The sequence below is a fragment of the Sardina pilchardus genome, chromosome 15 (assembly GCF_963854185.1).
Source record: "Sardina pilchardus chromosome 15, fSarPil1.1, whole genome shotgun sequence".
Taxonomy (NCBI): Eukaryota; Metazoa; Chordata; class Actinopteri; order Clupeiformes; family Clupeidae; genus Sardina; species Sardina pilchardus.
The window spans coordinates 6551389-6572098 of NC_085008.1; the positions used below are offsets into that span (position 1 = coordinate 6551389).

General features: G+C 47.4%; 1 protein-coding gene across 1 annotated transcript in view; it reads left to right on the forward strand.

Moving 5' to 3' along the window:
* The first annotated feature begins 1696 nt into the window (after positions 1-1696).
* Positions 1697-20710, forward strand: part of lingo3a (leucine rich repeat and Ig domain containing 3a) — a 31996-nt gene continuing 12982 nt past the window's right edge. Inside the window, exon 1 of the mRNA XM_062555895.1 lies at positions 1697-1784. The gene's annotated coding sequence lies outside the window, so the exon portion shown is untranslated. The remainder of the gene's footprint in view (positions 1785-20710) is intronic.

Sequence of the window (20710 nt, forward strand, 5' to 3'; positions counted from 1 at the left end):
CGACAGATAAAGGGATTTTCTCGCGCGGCGCGTCCGGGGGTGAGAACAAGGCCGCGGGGGCTCGCTGGCCGCTCGGCTGGCCGGGGGCCATCCTGGCCGGTAAATTTAGCCTCGGCGGTCCTCAAGTGACATTAGGAGTCAGGATGCGGGGAGGCGAAGGCGGTGATTATCGCCGGGTGACGGGGCACTGCAGCTGCTGCTGCTGCTGCCCGGCCCTGATGCGGTGGGTGAGGACGACGCCGGGCCATCTGACACTGGCATGTCCCGCATGGTGCCAAGCAGGCAACTCCAACGCCTAGGCAAGGCTTTGAGTCGCCCCTTACGCTCCCTTGGTCTCGGTGCCAGATGGATCTCTCCCCCCTACTGCATGACACATTCCTGAGGGCTTTGTGATTTTTTTTTTTTGCCTTTGTGCGCATTTTTGAGACGGTCCCTTGGCTGGCTGTTGGCCGATACAGAGAGAGTTGTGAAGCTAAACAAGCACAGTAGTAGAGAGAGAGAGAGGGAGCTTGGCAGAGGAAGAGAGAGAAAGAGACGGGGATATAGTGGCAGCAGCAGCAGCAGCAGCAGCAGCATCAGGCTGGATGTGGATTTGTGATCAGCAGTAGTAGGACTCCCTCTCTCTGTCCTCTGCTCCCTCTTCTTCTCCCTCTCCCTCTCTTTATCCTTCTCCTCTCTCTCTCTCTCTCTTTCTTTCTGTCACAGACACACCCACCCATCCACATGTACATACACTGATGCACACATATGTGTGCAAATAGACATACACAGGATCACAGACACAGACCATACAAACACACACACACACACACCCATACGCACACATACAGTACACACGCACATATATAGCCATGCAATGCAGTGGTGCGGTGGCACCTCGCTGCATATTGCATGCTGTGAGTCAGGAGAAACCGTGTGTGGAGAACAAAGGATCTGAAGGAACGCAGGACCGGAGCAGTGTGTGTGTGTGTGTGTGTGTGTGTGTGTGCAGTGGGAGAGACCGGGACGGCATGTGTATTTGTGTGCATGAGTATGAGCGAGAGAGAGAGAGAGAGTGGGGAGAAAGAGAGAGCGAGAGAGAGAGGGGGGATAGAGAGAGAGAGAGGGGAGAAAGAGAGGGAGAGAGAGGGGAGAAAGAGAGGGAGAGAGAGGGGCGAAAGAGGGAGAGAGAGGGGGGGGCAGGAGGAAAAAAAGGAATACATGTGCATGCGCGCGTGTGTGAACAGGGACTAGGACTGCCTCGTCTGTGAGTGAGTGAGTGAGTGGGTGTGTGTGTGTGTGTGTGTGCACCAGTGATAGGGGGCTTGATGTGTATGAGCGTGTGTGTTTGCTGGAGCATGGTGGAGGAAGAGAGAGAGGGAGAGGACGCGAGCTGTCTCAGTGTATATTAGAGAGGGGGGGAGAGAAGCATTTGATAGAATAATGACAGTAAGGGAGGGAGGGAGAGGCGGATTGTGAGAGAGAAAGAGAGAGACGGACAGAGAGAGAGAGGGAGAGAAGGGGAGCAGCGGTTGCAGTGAGTCTTGCTTGCAGATGCCAGAGCCTGCGAGATCAGTGACAGCAAAGCTCCGTGACCAGCTGTGCTCTGTTCACGCACCCACTCGCACACACGTTCTGTTGCATACACACACACACACACGCACACGCTCACGCTGGACACTGGGCGAACGGACCGCAGTGGGACCGACAGAACACACTCACATACACACACACACACACACAGCGCTGAAGCGGGTCAGAGGATCACCAATGTGGACGAAGCAGCAGCTCAGTCCCCGTCCCGGGTAAGTGAGCTGTCAACTTTCTGTGCACGCATACATGCATATTGCCTGTCATTCCACATGTGTGTGTGTGTGTGTGTGTGTGTGTGTGTGTATGTGTGCGCTAGTGCGTCTACATGTGTAGTGTGCTGAAAGGTCTCAATCTATAGTTTAAATGAGGCAATTTATCGTCGTCCACGACTCTTCATTCATTCGCTGAAAGACTAGGCTGTTTGTTTAGAAGAAGAGCTCATATCGTAGCCTATAGAGTCTGTTGGCATGAAGAAGCACAGGAAAGCATAGGCAACTCCTGGAACAATACTGATGGTTGCGCTGGCGATTCCTCTCAGCCTCAAAGTTATGGAGCCCCCCGAGGCACGTCGCCCCCTCAGGACCAAACAGCACAGTGGCGTGGCGATCACTCGCTCTCTCTCTCTCCTCAGTAGGTCCTCCTCACTATCCTATTTACAACGCCTGTCCTGGCCATTTTATTAAGCTCTTGTGTTGCATTTGTTCTTAGTTGGAGTGTGGAGAACGTGATGTGTGTGTGTGTGTGTGTGTGTGTGGGTCTGTGTTAATTGGTGTGTGACGGATACAGTCAGGTGTGTGGTTACACTGAAATGAGCTAACGAGCCAATGTAACAATTAGAGAGTGGTGTATTTGTTTTCACTTAGGAACCTGTGCAGGTGTTATTGTGGTATTGTGTTTCTCTATGTATTTGAAGGAGAGAGATGCTGCTTCTATGTGTACAGTATGTGACTGTGTGTGTGTGTGTGTGTGTGTATGTGTGTGTGCATGAGGTATTAGGTTTCTTTGTGTGTTTGAAAGATGGACTTAACAGGGGGTATTTCTGTGGGAATGTGATGATGTGCCTGCTTGTGCATGTGTGTGCTTGAATTGAAGTGCATAGAGAGATTGGTTTCGTTGTTTGTTTTTAATCACTTGCATAGAGCACGCACACGCACATATGTCCATGCAGAGATCTGACACTGATCCATTTGTAAATGTCACACACATTGACAAACAGATGCTTATGCTTCTGAGATCCAGTTTGAAATGTGAACACTCAAACAATTAGTTTCTCTGGCTTTATTCTCTGGCTTTATCATTGTCCTCACTATAACTCTCTCTCTACTGTTGCCAGTAGAGAGAGAAATCCCATATTCAATCCATATATCCACTGCTTCTTCAGTAAATATCTTATACAACATATACAGTGTGCAGTAGACACACACACACACACACACACACACACTTTATATATAGACCGCAATGTGCTCGGTATGTATCGGCAGTCAAGTGCTCAGCTTCTAGCGTTGGAGTTTATCAGCTGCAGTGGCTTTGCCTGGCTTTGATGTCTTCATCAGAATGATCATCCCTGACTTTGATGATGGCAAATTTCTTGGGCATCATAAAAGGCGTATTAAGAGTGCACGCACTAGCACCCCGTTATAGAAACAGCTGTGGAGCCTTGGGCGATAGCACAGAGTTCTCTCTCTCTCTCGCTCTCTCTCTCACTCTCTCTCTCAGAGCCCCGGACATCCGCCTCTGCCCTCTCACACACATCCACAATCAAAAACACATATGCACACACTCTCATGTACGTAAACACACACACACACACACACACACACACACACACACACGCATGCACGCATATTTATGCCCATCCATGCACACACACTTATTTTGGTGTAATACCAGAACAGCTGTATTTATCCACTGACACTGTGGAGACACTAATGAGAAATGTATTCACACACACACACACACACACACACACACACACACACACGTTCAAGGTGATCTGTTTAGTTCCTGAGTTTCTACCAGAAAATATGCATTAGACAGAAGTTGTATGTTTTTCTCCAGTGTAGTATGTTCCAGTGTAGTGAGTTGCAAATGGACTCAATAGGAGCGTTAAGAGAGGTGATAATCTTCTGCCGTTTCATTTCAATGGTCCCATTTGGGGAGGAAGATGAGCCGTTGGGTGGGTTGTATCTCATTATGGTAGCAGGCATCGCTGACACTTTCAAATAAATGTGTTGCATCCTTTTTGTATCACTAAAAATCTCTACGTAACCTGAAAAAAAGATAATTCTGAAACAATGTAATTTTAATTTTGACACACTCACATATAATGGATGCATCAAAGATAAAGATGTAGGATCTGCTGTCTGCTGATAGTAATGCTTAAGACAGTATGCATGTAGCTTTCCTGATGTCAGCACCAAGCCAGTGAATCACGCCCGCTCAATCATATACAGCCTTATGATCCAAGGACGACCAATAAAACCATGGCATCGAACTGCTAAGTGACATTCTGGCATTATGGCACGTCTTTTTATGGAGCCACTGACTGTGAAGTGGTGTGCCTGATGTTGTCGAGTAGGCTTTTTATCACCGCGGTAAAAGCGCGGAACTGTCATTGACGTTTCAGCGGGGGAGGTGGTGACTCTAGAACGAGCCTGGTCAGGGTCCACTGAACAAGCTCAAGAGTCAGATGTGGAACCACTTCAAATAATTCATTTCACCAAGCTTTGTGGTGTAGAGAAGACAGTGGTGTATTGGTTTATGTGTGTGTGTGTGTGTGTGTGTGTGTGTGTGTCTGTGTGTGTGTGTGTCTATGCATGTGTGTGTGTGCATACTGTCATTGTTCCCTTACGTCTACTCTTCTGAAATGTCTGTCTTATAGATAATAAGTCAGACATGACTCCTGTCTCCTCGGTCTCTTTCTCTCTTCCTTTCTCTCTCTCTCTGTCTCTCACTATGTGTGTGTGTGTGTGTGTGTGTGTGTGTGTCTGTGTGTCTGTGTGTGTGTGTGTCTATGCATGTGTGTGTGTGCATACTGTCATTGTTCCCTTACGTCTACTCTTCTGAAATGTCTGTCTTATAGATAATAAGTCAGACATGACTCCTGTCTCCTCGGTCTCTTTCTCTCTTCCTTTCTCTCTCTCTCTGTCTCTCACTCCACCCCTCCATCTCTTTGCCCTTTCTGCCAGCCCCCCCCCCCCCTTCAAACCTTCCCACAGGTTCCCTTCATCCTATTTCCTGCCTGACAGTGATTGACATTTCTGTCACTTCACTCGGTTCACTCCTCCATTGTTTTGAGTGCACGTGCCTCAATGGGCCTCGCCACAATAGCATTCGTCACCAAAACCCCCCTCTCAACAGCTGGCAGAACCCTAAGTGGCAAAATCCCAAGAGCATCGAAAAGAAAGAGTACATTGTGTAATGTACAAAACGCTTCGGTAGAATACAGGACAATGGGCCGTCCAGCAGACTGCTGCTGCTTTAGGGTATGGGATGCTTATGAGGAGTCAGATGAGTTTGGAGGGATATGAGGGAACCTCTTAATGACTGTAAATGCTCTTGCAATGATGTGTGAGGTGTAGAGTAGACGACAGTACATCCATCAAACAGCAGGCTACATGACAAGGCCAAGACATTTTCTACGTGAGAAATTTGTATTCAGTGTATCAATTCGGCATATTATTGTAGCCTGCCAGCCAGTAATGCGTAATGACTGCAGTGGAGGATCCGTTTGGAAAGAAAGATTTTTCCTCATCCGCACAATTTGACGTGAAGCCTTTCCCCTCATGTCCCAAGGGCTAATGGCATAATAATGAATAAGACATTAATATTGGTGATGTGTGGCTGAGAAGATGTGAAAATGGTCTCTCAGTGGGATTCTCTGAGGCCCGCGGTATTGCTTGTCGTTGGTAAGATCAGCCCAGCAGGCATAGGCTCCTCCACTCCCTCCTTCGTGGCCCCTCATCCCACCCACCCCAAGGCACAACCCCCTTCCCCTAAAAAAACTATCATCCAGAATGACGGGAGTTGGGGCGAATTGTCCTGCTATCGTCCAGTCTCTGTGGGTCGTTCTGCTCTGCTCTGCTCTGCTCCCGGTCCCCTTGCGGCTCCCGCAGCCAAACCGTGACGACTGCGCCTGGCATCAGCTCTAATGAGTTGCCCTGTGACCCTTTTTGTGTCGTCCAGCGAATCCGCCGGCGCTAAGCCCCGAGCAGGGTTTTACCGGAGCCACAAGAGACGAGAGAGAGAGAGAGAGAGAGAGAGAGAGAGAGCAGGAGAGGGCCAAAGAGCTGATCTCTGATGCCATGAACTCCACTGAGCCCTGAGTGACTTTAGGAGAGAGAGAGAGAGAGAGAGAGAAAAATCAGAGAGAGAAAAAGAGAGAATCGAAGAGAGAAATATAGATACAGATACAGAGAGCTAGCAGACCAGACCAGGCAAAAAGAGCAAGAGGCTTGGATAACACACCCATGTGATGTGCGGTCTATAGGAGGCTGTAGAGTACACATGCCATGAACAGACGACGTGAGACTCTGGTCATATGCATGCATAGTCTACACCCACATAACGTAGTTAGCTTCCCGCTCCCTCACCATATGTCCGCCGAACGATTAAAAATAGCCAAATCCACGTCACAGGCAGAGCGTGGCTCGCCGAGGCCCTTCTTGACAGTAATATGCACAGGGGCCACCCTGTGGGATGTGTATGGGCACGCACGCCATCGATCTGTCAGGCAGATTTATTTCGGGGGAAGTGATGGGGGCTCTTTTTACACAGAGTGGTGACAACTCTCTAAGCACCGACTAAGCCTGTCCTTCAGCTGCACCTAAATCAACCAGAGAGAGAGAGAGAGAGAGAGAGAGGGAGAGAGAGAGAGAGATGCAAGAGGATGATGAAAGGATAGTGAGTTATAGAGGTTGGTATAAAAGAGCAATAGAGGGAGGGAAAGTTAGAGAGAGAGAGAGAGAAAGAGAGGATAATGAAGGGAGAGTGCGAGTTAGAAAGAGAGGTGCAGAGAGAGAGAGAGCGAGAGACGGGAATGAAAGAGCAATCGGGAGGGAGTTGGAGTGAGAGAGCGGGAATAAAAGGATGACAGGGAGAGTGAGCGATGGAGAAAGAGCGAGAGGAGGTAAAAAAGAGGGTGTTTGCACTCTGGCCAATCTCTCCCTCATCTGGCCTGATGGATTTGACAGGAGCGGGTGCTTTGAAGGCCATAAACTAGCTCCTGATGCGCGCCCATATTAGTGCGCTCGCCGCCGCTCAGGGCTCGCGGCTGCTCGGCCTCATGCTGTGCCAGCTCAGACTTTCATTTTTTTCATTCTCTCCCTCTTTCCATCTGTCTTTCTTCTTCTGTTTGCACCCTCCCTCCATCTCTCTTTCACATAGTTCACGACTGTGTTACCTCTCTTCCTCTCTCTCTCTCTCCTCATGTCCTTGATTGTTTGTTCCCCAGGCTCCCTAGGGCCCATCTCAGGTTTCTGTCCTATGCATTCTCGCCGTCCTCTCGTTTGGTCTCTCGTCTGTCCGCACGCCAGGGCTGTGGGCAGCTCTTTAATTATGCAATTGAATTAATGATCCACTCATCAAACAAGCCACAAAGCCTCTCCGGGGTGGGCGCCCCTAATGTGATTGGCTTTGGTGGATAGGTATTTGATTACCCCCTCCTCACACACACACACACACGCGTGCACGCACACAAACACACACGCACACACGCACACTCACCCCTTTATAACTTATGCTTCTCTCTCTCTTAAGCAGCAGGTGGCACTATGCTGATTAATTTGCAACTCTCTATTTATGAGCTTCGCATAATGAAACTTATGTAATAGTCGTGACTCCCGAGATGTTTTGTTCCTCCAGTTGTGATTGATGTCGTTGTGAAGAGGCGTGTCAAGAGACAGGAATTAAATCTGTTTAAAAAAAACTAAAACAAAAAAAAACATCATGTCCAGTCCACTGTCTTCTACATCCTCGTCAAAAACATCAAATCCACTGTCTTGGATGTCCACGTCAAAAACATCACATCCACTATCTTCGACATCCTCATCAATAACATCATGTCCACTGCCTTGGATGTCCATTTCAAAAACATCATGTCCACTGTTGTACACAGTGGAGGTGTGGCTCTACCCAGATGCAAAGCACACACCCATGGGGATTATTCTCCTTGACCGCCCCCCTTGATACATGACGTACCCTCTTTGCGTGTGCCTGGCCTTGGGTCACCAAGCATCACCTGAGACAGCACGTAGCCACGTAGCCCCTAACCTCCCACTCTCTCTCTCTCTCTTTCTCTCTCTCTCTCTCTATCTCTCTCTCTTCTCTCTCTCTCTCTCTCTCTCTCTCTCTCTCTCTCTCTCTCTCTCTCTCTCTATCTCTCCATAAAAGCAGCAGACCTAGCTGAAGTGCTCTGCTCTTTGCTTTGGCCGCACATGAATAATTATAATAAAAAAAAAAAACACTTTAACACTCATCCCCTCATCTGTTCATCTCTATTCTCAGGAAAGATAGGATGCAGAGAGAGAGAGAGAGAGAGAGAGCGAGAGAGAGAGAGATGTGGAATGAAAAGGGAGAGGCAGATGAAGCTCTGCTCTGTGCCATGCCGTGGCGTCCTCTGCTCAAGGACACGAGGTGTGGGATCCTGACGGAGCGCTGTCACTGCGGCTCTGTTCCTCCACTTCAGACGGGTGGATGTGGGACTGGGGCTCTGGGGCTGGCAGCGGCCCCTTTCTCCTGCTGCGTGCGTGTCCTCAAAGCCCCAATTTAGCAAAGACAGACCTCAAAGAGTCCCCCCTTTATTTCTCCTTCAATCCATAAACCCTCCCTTTCACGGCTGTCCCTTGGAATCGCGATAATACATCTGTATTGTTCAGAGCAATATGGCACCAGATGGATGGTGAATGCTCTTTCTCTCTCTCTCTCCATCTCTCTCTCTTTCTCTCTCTCTTTCCATCTCTCTCTCTCTCATACACTCTTTCCAAACAGACTGTTTTCTCTCCATGTCTCCCCAGAGGAGAAGCAGACACTCCTCATCAAAACAAGCACGCTGTCTGATCAGACAAATCTGGTGCTGGGGATGGGCGCTTATCTGCTCTCCGTAATACTGTTAAAAGAAGGCCATGGGCTTAAGCAAGGATGGTAAACGCCACAGAGAGAGAATATAATCAACAGTGGTGTGTCCACGGCTTGCGAGCATCTTTAAATGCTTGTCCTGTATTACATGGCTTGGTTTGTATGCCAACATTACCATTGCATTTCCATATGCAAATGAGGCTTCTTTCTGAACACATCACGAAGCGTATGTTGAAGCACAGATGATAATCGTGCGTTTGTGTGTTTATCTGTGTGTGGGTGCGTGTGTACAGTATGTATGTGCTGCTGTTGTGTGCTGCTGTGGTATGTGTGTGTGTGTGTGTGTGTGTGTGTGTGTGTGTGTTAGTGTATTAGCCTCTCCCTGCTCACACAGATGCGGGAGGAGGCGAGCCATCGTCAAAGTCATTCCCTGTATCTCGCAAATAAATTATTCAGATTTCTTGAAAGCTCCAGCAGATAGAGGATCGGCACAAACTGGCAATTTCATAAGCAAAGACCAGGAAAGGTAGTGTTCTCCCCGTCTTTTGCCTTCCCTGCTCTGCTTGCCTCCGTCCTGTCATCCTTGCTCCTTGCCTCCTCCCCTCCTCCTCTCTGTGTGCATCTTGCATTCAGAACATTTTTTTATCAGCTTGACTGTTCATACACAGCGTTGCCAAAACAACATCAAGATGAGTAGCAACGAGAACAGCAGAGAGAGAAAAAGAAACATCTGCACTAAGTGTACAACTGTCTCTCTCTCTCTCTCTCTCTCTCTCTTGCTCTCTCTCGCTCTCTCTCTCTCTCTTCCCTCCTCTTCTTTGCTGTTAGTTCCTCAGACTTTTCTTCAGCTACTTTTTCATCAACACAGCAGTCACGTTGCCCAGACCGGTACATCTTCTGTGAGATGCCTCTCACAGAAGGCAGGAAGAGAGTGGTGGTGAAGTTAGACGTGTTGTGATGTGCATCATCCTCTGATGTGCTCTGAGTACACCCAGCTGCTTTGTTGTGGGTTTGTCAAGAGGCGCGGGGAGCTCCAGACGCCATGGCCGTGTGGTATGTGCGGTTTCGTCGGAACCCCCGAGCGCAGTGTACTGTATGTATTGGTCTCAGCTTCAAGTCAAGTTGTCAAAAGCAAATGCGCCTTGTTAGGAGACTGGAAGACATAATGCAAACATTGCTCGATCCGTTGCTCCTAAAGGGACGGACATCTTCGCCATATCTTCCGGTGGTGCTTCTGACCCCACCAGTCACTTTGGTGCCCGCTTGATGCCAGTTGGCACTGTCGTGTTGCATTAATCATCAATCAATGCACGGCAGTCCAAAGTGTGTGAGCAACAGAGCGCCACTTGTGATCAGTAGCAGACACACACCTTAGCTTTCGACGGCGCATAAAGGGGACGAGCTGATTGGCCGTGACCTTCTCTGCCCGTGACGACGTTCTGTTTGAAATGGCAAATTAAGAGTCCTGGAACGGCATGCTTACGGTGTGGTTAATAATGATCTGCCAGTGTTAATTGAGTGAATGGTAAATCTCTCAGATCCTCGTTAATGATCCCCTCTCCTGGCCTGCTATCACTCTCATTAGTCTCAATTTATACACTGCCGCAGCAGGCCGGGGCAGAAGGCCTTATAAGCTGAGAATCGCAAGTGTGAAAAAGAAATAGCAAGTCTAGCCTGTCATTTGTTTTTTTTTTCTCCCATGAAAGCCCCTAGTTTCTCGGTCTCGGTCTCTCTTTTTTTGTCTCTCTCGTTTGCGCTCTCCTTTTCAGAGAATTGGGGATCGCACAAAAGTATCCTCTGAAATTCCTCTGGTTTCACGGTGCTTGGGCGTGTTTTTCCGAGGTTCTGTCTTCGCCGAGGTGCTGGGCCCAGCCGGGTTTTCTGAGGCGTGCGGGAGCGCGTTAAGAGTCTGACAGCCTGTAACATGCCGCTCCACCCGAGAAGGAGCCGCCCGAGCCTGTCAAACAGCCATCCAATCAAATCGCTCGTGCCGTCTGATGTGCCTGCCATCTGCCAAAGAAGTCCTCTCCTCCTGCATTTGTTTTTCTCTTTCCTTTTTCCTCTCCCTCAAACGTATATATGCCACAGTCCCTACTCCTTGTTAGTCCGCTCCTCTCTCATTCTCTCTCATACTTTCTCTCTCTCTCTCTCTTTCTCTCTACTTCACACAGTCCCTTTTTCTGCTGCCTCTCATTCTCTGCTCTCTTTTCCAATCCATTTTCACTCCACTCCACTTGCTCTCCCTTGCCTTCCTCTCCGACTGCACTTTTCCTCCTTTACTTTTTCTTTCTCTCTCTCCCCTTCTCCTCCATTCTCCTCTTTCCCCTCCCCTCTTTCCTCCGCTACCCTCGTTCTGTCAAGCAGCATAATCCTTCATCAGCCTCTTCTAAGCCTCAGCACGTTTTCTTGGGGAGCGGGAGTATCACTGCTCCTTCTTTTTCCCCTCCCTCTCTCTCTCTCTCTCTCTCTGTCTCTCTCTCTCTCTCTCTCGCTCTCTCTCTTTTTCTGTGGCTCAGGGACACATCTTACATTCCTGTACCCTCTCGTCTCCCTGCTGGTGCCTTAATCCAGGCTGGTCTTCTGACGAGGTCTGCTTCCCTCCATCCCTGACTGCTGGGGAATGAACAGCTTCCTGTCTCTAATTGTGTTAGAGCATCCGCTGCCGTTACCGTCCGCTTCGGCTGCAATAGCGAGGATAGTCACCGTCTGTCACACATGATTTGTAATATACTGAAATATGCAGTGCTTAAAAATCCAGCAAAATGGGATAGAGGACACAAATCCACTAAAATGAGTGCATATGGGTAAACACACACACACAGAGAGACACACACACACAGAGACACACACACACACACACACACACACACACACACACACACACACACACACACACACACTCACACTCACACACACACACACACTCACACTCACACTCACACACACGTACACACACACACACGTACATACACACACACACACACACACACACACACACACACACACTTACATACACACGCACGCACGCATGCACACACACACTCACACACACACTCACACACACAGACACACACAAACAAAGAGACATCAGCCATTGTAATATTTTTCTACAGGCTGTATTTTCTCTGGAGGCGCTGAATGGAGAGCAGGTATTGTTGTGTGCTATCTGGAGCAGCGAGCAGCTCGGCTTGATATTTAACCTTTTGTCTGGAGGTTCCAGCTATTCTGGTGTCCTGGTGGCATGAGCCTGCATGGACATTTAAAGCAGTGAGCAGAGCGAGAGAGACATATGAGAGGCATCCCTGTGGATTTGAATGAGTTCATGTGTGTTTGTGTGCGTGTGTGTGTGCCTGTGTGTGTGTGTGTGTGTGTGTGTGTGTGTGTGTGAGAGAGACAGAGAGAGAGAGAGTGAGAGAGTGCATTTGTGTATCTGAAGGAACATGTATGTTGTATGTGTGTGTGTGTGTGTGTGTGTGTGTGTGTGTGTGTGTGTGTGTGCATGTTTGTGAATGTTTCAGCTGTCCCCATTCATGAGGTAGCCAGTGAGATTAGCCTTGAGCTATAAAAGACAGAGAAGAGTCAGCCAGGGCAGCCGTGGATTAAACAGGCACCCTGAAGTAGGCCACGCGAAAACACCACCGCCTCAATCACACCACAACACCACATGGCCCCCACATGGCCGAGACACACTGGAACATGTCCTGGTATTTTTAATAATCCACCTGTCTCTGACACAGACACATGCGAATTCTCACTCCTGTCTGGGAGGGGGAAAAAAATAATCCAATCGTGTCGTCAACCACCAGCCTGTTTGTGGAATGAGAAAGAAAAAAAAACAAAAAACAAAAACACCCTCAAGTCTTGCCGTCACTCGTTTTTCACGCTTGGGAAATGTGATTTCATTTTGTCTCTAGCCTCTCCCTGCGGGATCGGCTATTGTTGAGTTGCTCGCTTGAAAATCGGTTTTGGCTGGAGAGTCCATGGAGATTTCCGCACTCTCTTTGGTACCACAACGACGATAATGCCTTTGAGTGCCGAGCCGCGGCGTTATTACTGTTTGCTCCTCAAACACTTCACGCAGTTGAGGCATATTGGGAGCTCCATTAAACCCGTGGAAGGGAGGAGATGTATTCATGTAATGTAATATTGATAGCAAGTCAAATATGTGTATACATGACAACCATACAGAGAGAGAGAGACAGAGAGAGAGAGAGAGAGAGAGAGAGAGAGAGAGAGATGTTGACTCGCCACCGGATGAGTATTCGTAGCAAACTGTATTACTAGCACAACCCACAGTACCCACACATGTACACAAACACACTCGCATACATACAAACACACAGAGAGAGCGAGAGAGAGAGTGCGTGCATTATGTGTGCTGCACAATAAAGCTGGTCATCGGGTCATTGTTTCACTGTGAGCGGTGGATGGGAGCGCATCAGGTGACCTATTGTACTTTTGCTTTTTGAACCTCGGTGCGTAGGAGGAGGTATCGGGTGATCTCCTTTCTGTCTGTCATCGGAACCTGGGCTTATGCTGGCATCTGTGTGTTTCAGAATATTATGCGCACGTACAGACACACACACACACACACACACACACACATATGATTTGATGCTAGTCTCCTAGTGCAGGGCCAACAGGGCATTCAGCTTGAAAATAAACAACAAGATAATACCCTTTTATTTTGGATAGTTTTATAGTTGATACCCTGTCATGACCTGATTTTTCTCCTAACACAAAAACAATCTGCGGTGCCGTGCGGTGACATGCAAGAGCTCAGGATGCAAATGGGGAACAGCAGTTTGGTGTCAGTAGGTTTCTCTGCCCCCCTTTAGTGCTTGAGAGAACTTCAGCTTCAATTCAAATTGCATTCAGAACGTAAACAAAAGCCAAGACACTCAGACACACACACACACACACACACACACACACACAGGACACCCAGAGAAGCAGAGGCGGAGGATGAGTGACAGTGAACTGGATCCAATTAATTAGTGCAACTGAATGTTTGTCAAAAACACGTTGCACATTAGTCATTTCGAAACGCATTCCAAAATGCATTTATTGGTTTTGGAGCGTCGTTGTGACTAGGGCCTGCGAATACTTCAAATCTGGGTTGAAGAAGCCACCACGGGTTTTGAGGCCTTTCAGAATGGCAGGTCATTATTTTACCGTACTGAGTCCCCTTTCTCGTTCGCCATGGCATCATGGTTGGCATCTGTGCCTCCACTCTTAGCTGTGCCCGTGGCCCAGAGGTGAGATGAAACGGCATGGAGGATCAGCGCAGGGGGCAAACGCAAACGAACACAGTCGATCGTCGCTGGCAGCAGTGGAAGAGCGAGAGAAAATAGTCATTTGACTGGAAGGAACGGCTTCACGCATCACTGCAGCGCTGATGAAAGCGCGGAGGCTCAGGCCTGTTTCATGGAGTTTTTCACTCATCAATGCGGCGGGGGGTCGACAGAGCTGCTCCAGGTCTTATTGATCAAGCCACCCACAAGCACACACAGACACACACACATGCAAATGCACACAGACACACACACGCACACAGACACACACAGACGCGCATGCGCACACACACACGCACTCTCTCTCTCTCTCTCCAACACACACACACACACATTTTAACACAGTGGCCTGGATCTGTGTGCTGTGGCTTTGATGAATGCATCTGGGCGTGGATGTCTAAGACATTGCTGTGCGTCGGTGCATGTGGGGGACCCTTTATTCCCTGCCGTGTCTCTGGCTCAATCCGCGTGGCCTTGGAGGAGGCAGGCGTGCTGGCGTAATGATGCGGTGGCGCAGCCTCTGGGGAGGGCCCAGGGCCGCCGATGCCCCCCCTCCCCGAGTGCCCGCCGCTGTCTCTAATGGCTGAGGGGTTGGCAGGGGCTCAGCAGCTGTTTTGACCGTAGCAACGTCTGGCAGAGTGTGTGTGCGTGTCTTTTTGTCTCTCTCTGTGTGAATGTGTGTGTGTCTGTGTGTGTATACAGTATGTGTGTGTGAGTGTGTGTCTATTTGTGCGTGTGTGTGTGTGTGTGCGTGCGTCTGTGTGTTTCTGTGTTTGTGTGCATCTATGTGTGTGTGTGTTGGCGGTTGTTGCTAGATCAGCTTTCCACTGTCGCAGTACTCATCCGTCTGTTCATGTTTACCAACCCAGAGAATGTGTATCTGTCAGTATTAGCTTACAGCTGAGATGACCAGTGTTCAAGGGGGATTTTCTGTTCCCTGTCCTGTCCAACAGGGAAATTAATCCTTGTGATTTACATGCACTGTGCCACTATTCAAATGATTTCAATTAAAATTGAAACAGTATTGTTCGGTATCTCTCGGAATGATTCTGTTCCTGTTCCTGTTCCAATGTTATTAGTAAATAGTAACACCATCAGGACTCTACTGTGGTCTGTACTAACATATAAAACCATGTTTTATTACCCTTCACCCTTCAGCTGTGATTCCACCAAACCTCTGCTCCTTCTGCCTCCATGATCTTTTCTCTGGGGGCACTTTAAAGGAGAAGTAAATGTTGGTTGTTTATCTTACAAGATCTTTTAAGCTCCATTGTCCGTCTCATTTGTAGGAAACCAGCCATAGACCACTGGGGTAACTCAGTGTGATTTATTTCAGCGTGTGGCTTCAGTCCAGGGCAAACATCTCCTTTGGCTCTACGCTTTTTGGCCCACATCAGCCACCTTACTTTCCCTTTCCTATTCTCTGTGCTGAGGTTGAATGTGTGTGTGTGTGTGTGTGTGTGTGTGTGTGTGTGTGTGTGCGTGTGTGTGTGTGTGTGTGTGTGTGTGCGCACGCACGCTCATTTTCTCCCAGCGATAATGAAAGTGTGATGACTCCAGTTAATGTTCTTTAATTACTCTTTTTGCTGATTTGTAAGAGAGCAACCTGTGACTCTGAGACGAGGAGAATGTCAAACGCCTCAAGGCCTCCTTACTGCTGCCTCAGAGAACAAGGAAGGGAGAGAAAGAGAGAGAGAGGCAGATAGAGACAGAGAGAATGAGGGAAGGTGAGAGAGACAGAGGAAGGGATAGGACAGGAAGAAAGAGAGAGAGAGAGTGAGAGAGATAAAAGGAAAAGGGAGAGCGATAGATAGAGAGGAGTGGAAGAGAGAGAGGGAGACAGGGGGATAGAGGGGGTGGACCAGGGGAGACATAATAGAAAGAGACAGAGAGATCCAATGCAGTTGCCTGTGAATTAATCATTACACCAAAGGCTTTCTATCTTACGAAACAGTGGTGTATCTAAGTGATGTGTACGGTGGCCCTGAAGTGCAAAACACAACACAAATAAGACAACACAACACAAATAAGACAACACAACACAAAAAGAGAAAACACAACACAAAAAGAGACAACACAACACAAAAAGAGAAAACACAACACAAAGAAGAGAAAAAACGGCCTCGAAGTGCACAACACAACGGCAAATCACACAACACAACACAAAAAGAGACAACACAACACAAAAAGAGACAACACAACACAAAAAGAGAAAACACAACGGCAAATCACACAACACAACACAAAAAGAGAAAACACAACGGCAAATCACACAACACAACACAAAAAGAGACAACACAACACAAATAAGACAACACAACACAATTAGAGAAACCTCGGCCCCGAAGTGCACAACACAACGGCAAATCACACAACACAACACAAAAAGAGACAACACAACACAATTAAGAGACAACACGGAATACCTTCGGGCCACATGAATCGTCGCTGGGACACGTACGTAGGCCTACAGCCCGCAGAAAATAGCATGCTGGGTCTTCACATGTCCATAAGAACCCACAGTAATGGAATATCCACGTTGTGTTTTATTCATAATATGTTTGGTGTATAATCCAACTCATACAAAAGCAACAAGTTCGAAACAAATCATCAGAAATCAGGAAGTAAAACAGCTTGTAACTCTGTCACCGTTCTAGATACCGTCATATACCATATATGGTAATTTTTTGTGAGATCCCCCTAGTTACCGTGGTAGCTACCACACATCAGAGCGATGGCTTTGCCCCACATGTCTTTCTGCGACGAGATATTCAAAACCGGAGGAGATTGGGCAAGAGAGCTGTCAATCAGGCTCCCCAAAAATCTCCAGAATATTAGCTTTCTTTTGACACCAATATGCTTCTACTCAAAGGGGTTCTTGTGTATGAGTTTTATTGTCAGTAGCCTATGCACCATTAAATCTTCGAATTATTTCAGCCTGCATGTCTCTTTAAATCTTTTAATGAATGTTACGAGGACTTTACTAGGGTTTATAAAGTAAAGTCGCATATCACTGAAATCGTCTACCCCTTGGCTTCAACATTATCCGGTTTTCAATGAGGCATGTGGCTGACTAGTGCGACCTGATTGACAGCTCTCTTGCCCAATCTCCTCCGGTTTTGAATATCTCGTCGCAGAAAGACATGTGTGGCAAAGCCATCGCTCTGATGTGTGGTAGCTACCACGGTAACTAGGGGGATCTCACAAAAAAATTACCATATATGGTATATGACGGTATCTAGAACAGTGACAGAGTTACAAGCTGTTTTACTTCCTGATTTCTGATGATTTGTTTCGAACTTGTTGCTTTTGTATGAGTTGGATTATACACCAAACATATTATGAATAAAACACAACGTGGATATTCCATTACTGTGGGTTCTTATGGACATGTGAAGACCCAGCATGCTATTTTCTGCGGGCTGTAGGCCTACGTACGTGTCCCAGCGACGATTCATGTGGCCCGAAGGTATTCCGTGTTGTCTCTTAATTGTGTTGTGTTGTCTCTTTTTGTGTTGTGTTGTGTGATTTGCCGTTGTGTTGTGCACTTCGGGGCCGAGGTTTCTCTAATTGTGTTGTGTTGTCTTATTTGAGTTGTGTTGTCTCTTTTTGTGTTGTGTTGTGTGATTTGCCGTTGTGTTTTCTCTTTTTATGTTGTGTTGTGTGATTTGCCGTTGTGTTTTCTCTTTTTGTGTTGTGTTGTCTCTTTTTGTGTTGTGTTTTCTCTTTTTGTGTTGTGTTGTCTTATTTGTGTTGTGTTGTCTTATTTGTGTTGTGTTTTGCACTTCAGGGCCACCGTAGATGTGCCAAAAATACAAAACAAAACAAATGGCCTTGTTTGTATCTTCTGTACTCAACATTTGTATTTATTAATTACCGGATGTACAAGCTGTGTGTTTACACGGGAGCGTCTGGTCTCTCGCGGAGGTGGGCTGTCAGCACTGGGAACAAACAGAGCACAACCCTTTGTGGACAACCTAGGTTCAAAGTGAAATTCTTTAAAAAGCTCCCACGTTTTGATATGCAAATCATTTGTTTGGAAAGACAATGAAATGAACAACTTAACTGACATCTGTATATCCTATGACAGTCACTGCTTTATATCACAGTGGTTTAAATGCACCTTTGTTTTTGTCTGTAAGTGTTTAAGGTTGGCAGACAGATCTATCTATGCGCTTCTTTAAGTGTGTGTGACCAAGGTTGATGAGTGTGTCTGTGTCTGTATTTTGCATGATTGTGATTGTGGGAATATGAATGGGTCTGTCCATGTGAGTGAGTGAGCATCTGTGTAGGCATGAATGCCTGTGTGTACATGTGTGTGTAAGCTGTGTGTGTGTGTGTGTGTGTGTGTGTGTGTGTAATCTTACCACTGCATGACTGTGTGTATGTGAGAGTGTGAGTGAGTGTGTGTGTGTGTGTGTGTGTGTGTGTGTGTGTGTGTGTGTATATGTGTGTGTGAATGTGTATGTGTAATCTTACCACTGCATGGCTGTGTGTGTGTGTGTGTGTGTGTGTGTGTGTATGAGAGAGATGGAGCGGGGCATGTGGCCTCATGTGCCTCCTCGGTTCACCCGCTCTAGTGGGCAGCGGGCCGTGCCAGTGGGCAGTGCCCACACAGGGGGAAATGATGTCTCCTGACAGCCGAGTAATGCCAGCCAGGGAAGGGTGTATGCCAAGCACCACGACTCTCACAGTCACCTCACGCAAGCAAGCAGGAGCACGCATGCACACACACACACAATCACATACACACACACACACACACACACACACACACACACACACACACACACACACACACACACACACACACACACACACACACACACACATATCATCACATCACATATTCACAAGCAGTTCTCTGGATCAAATGAATACACACACATATACACAAACAGTTCTCAGAATCAAATTAATACACACACACACACACACACTCACATAGTTCTCAGAATCAAATGAACACAAACACACACACACACACACACACACACACATTGTGCTAAGAACTGAATACACTCACACACATACCCAATTCTCAGAATCAAATTGTCTCTCTCTCACACACATACTCATCTCACACACCACACATGCAACCACAAACACACACACACACACACACACACACACACACACACACACACACACACACACACACGTGACCAGACATGGATTCCTGTACACTCCCTCCGCCATTTTTCTCATCCCTCCCTTGGAGAAATAAGCCCTGTGCACGTGTGTGTGTGTGTGTGTGTGTGTGTGTGTGTGTGTGTGTGTGTGTGTGTGTGTGTGTGTGTGTGTGTGTCTGTGTGTGTGTGTCTGTGTGTGTGTCCTTGTGTGTGTCCCTGTGTGTGCGTGTGCGAGCTCGCGCAAGCGCATATAATTGGCCCCCAAGATCTAATAGCTGCAATAAATAAGCTATTAGCGTGAGGGGCTGTCATCTCTCAAGGACCCTGATTGGATGAGGCCATCAGCCGGGGAGATTTGCTGTGCACCTTTTGTTTCAGAGCACTGGGGGAAATTGGTTTCACGCTGATGCCATGCACATTCTCACACACACACACACACACACACACACACACACATTCAGGCCTGGCACCAGCGCTGAATAGGAGTTCAAACACGCCTCTATATAATCCCCAACCCGGTAGATCTAGCCAGTGTTTCTCATTTTTTGACATTTTTTTTCTGTCTCTCTCCCGCAATCCACTTGTGGATTAAAGTACACTGACGTCGTTGGTTTTGACATGGTGAGGTCATGTTGATTTCAGAGAGCATTTTCGCTGCTCTGACTGGCTTTTGAAACGATGATTCATGGTTGATGTGATTTGAAGAGTTTCCAATGTGTTTTAGAACAGGATTAGTGCTGGCTTGTTAATTCATTCAGATGTCACAGATGAAACTTCAAACTCTTTGGTCTCCAAAACAGTGGTTATGTTTTGCAGTGATTGTTTGAGTGTTGGTTGTTGAGATTAATAAAATAAATTCATAATGATATTTCAATCAACAACAACAAACATTTAATTTATTTCAGTCTATAATGAGCATTTGCTAATGTACTATAACCAAGGACATGCAGTGACTCTCTCGTGGCCTGGAAACTAAGGTTGACAGGCTGCGGTATGACCAAGGCTGATGTTGAAATGGCACACACTAGTCACTCACTACTGTACTTTCCAATGAGTTTCTTTTCTGGTGTGGATGAGTGTGTGTTCTCTGTAGTTCTCTGGGGCCACTCAAGTGAGTGCATCCTTTACTCTCCTACCCTTCCCTGCTGCCGTGTGTGTGTGTGTGTGTGTGTGTGTGTTTGTGTGTTGTCATATTGATGAAGCGCTCCCTAATTCTTGTGCAGGTATTAGTAGCTATGGCATCCCCGTCATTATTTCCTAATCTTTCCTCACTTACTGTGCACAGCCTGCAGCTGTTGCTGTCCTTCCGTCTGTTTGAAATGTGACACACACACACACACACACAAACACACACACAAACACACACACACACACACACACACATACATAGAGAGAGAGATAGAGACAGACAGAGCGAGAGGCTCCCTGAAGGGCTTAGCAAGATGGTGCTCATTCAAAAGACTATTTGCACTTACCATACGTTCCTGACCTAGTTTCTGCCTCTCTTTCGAGCTCCCTGACTTCTGACTCTGACTTCTAATTTTCCTCTTTCTATGTTTCCATGCTCGCCTGCCCAACCTCTCTTATACTCTCCCCCATCCTCACACACACACACACACACACACATGCACGTAC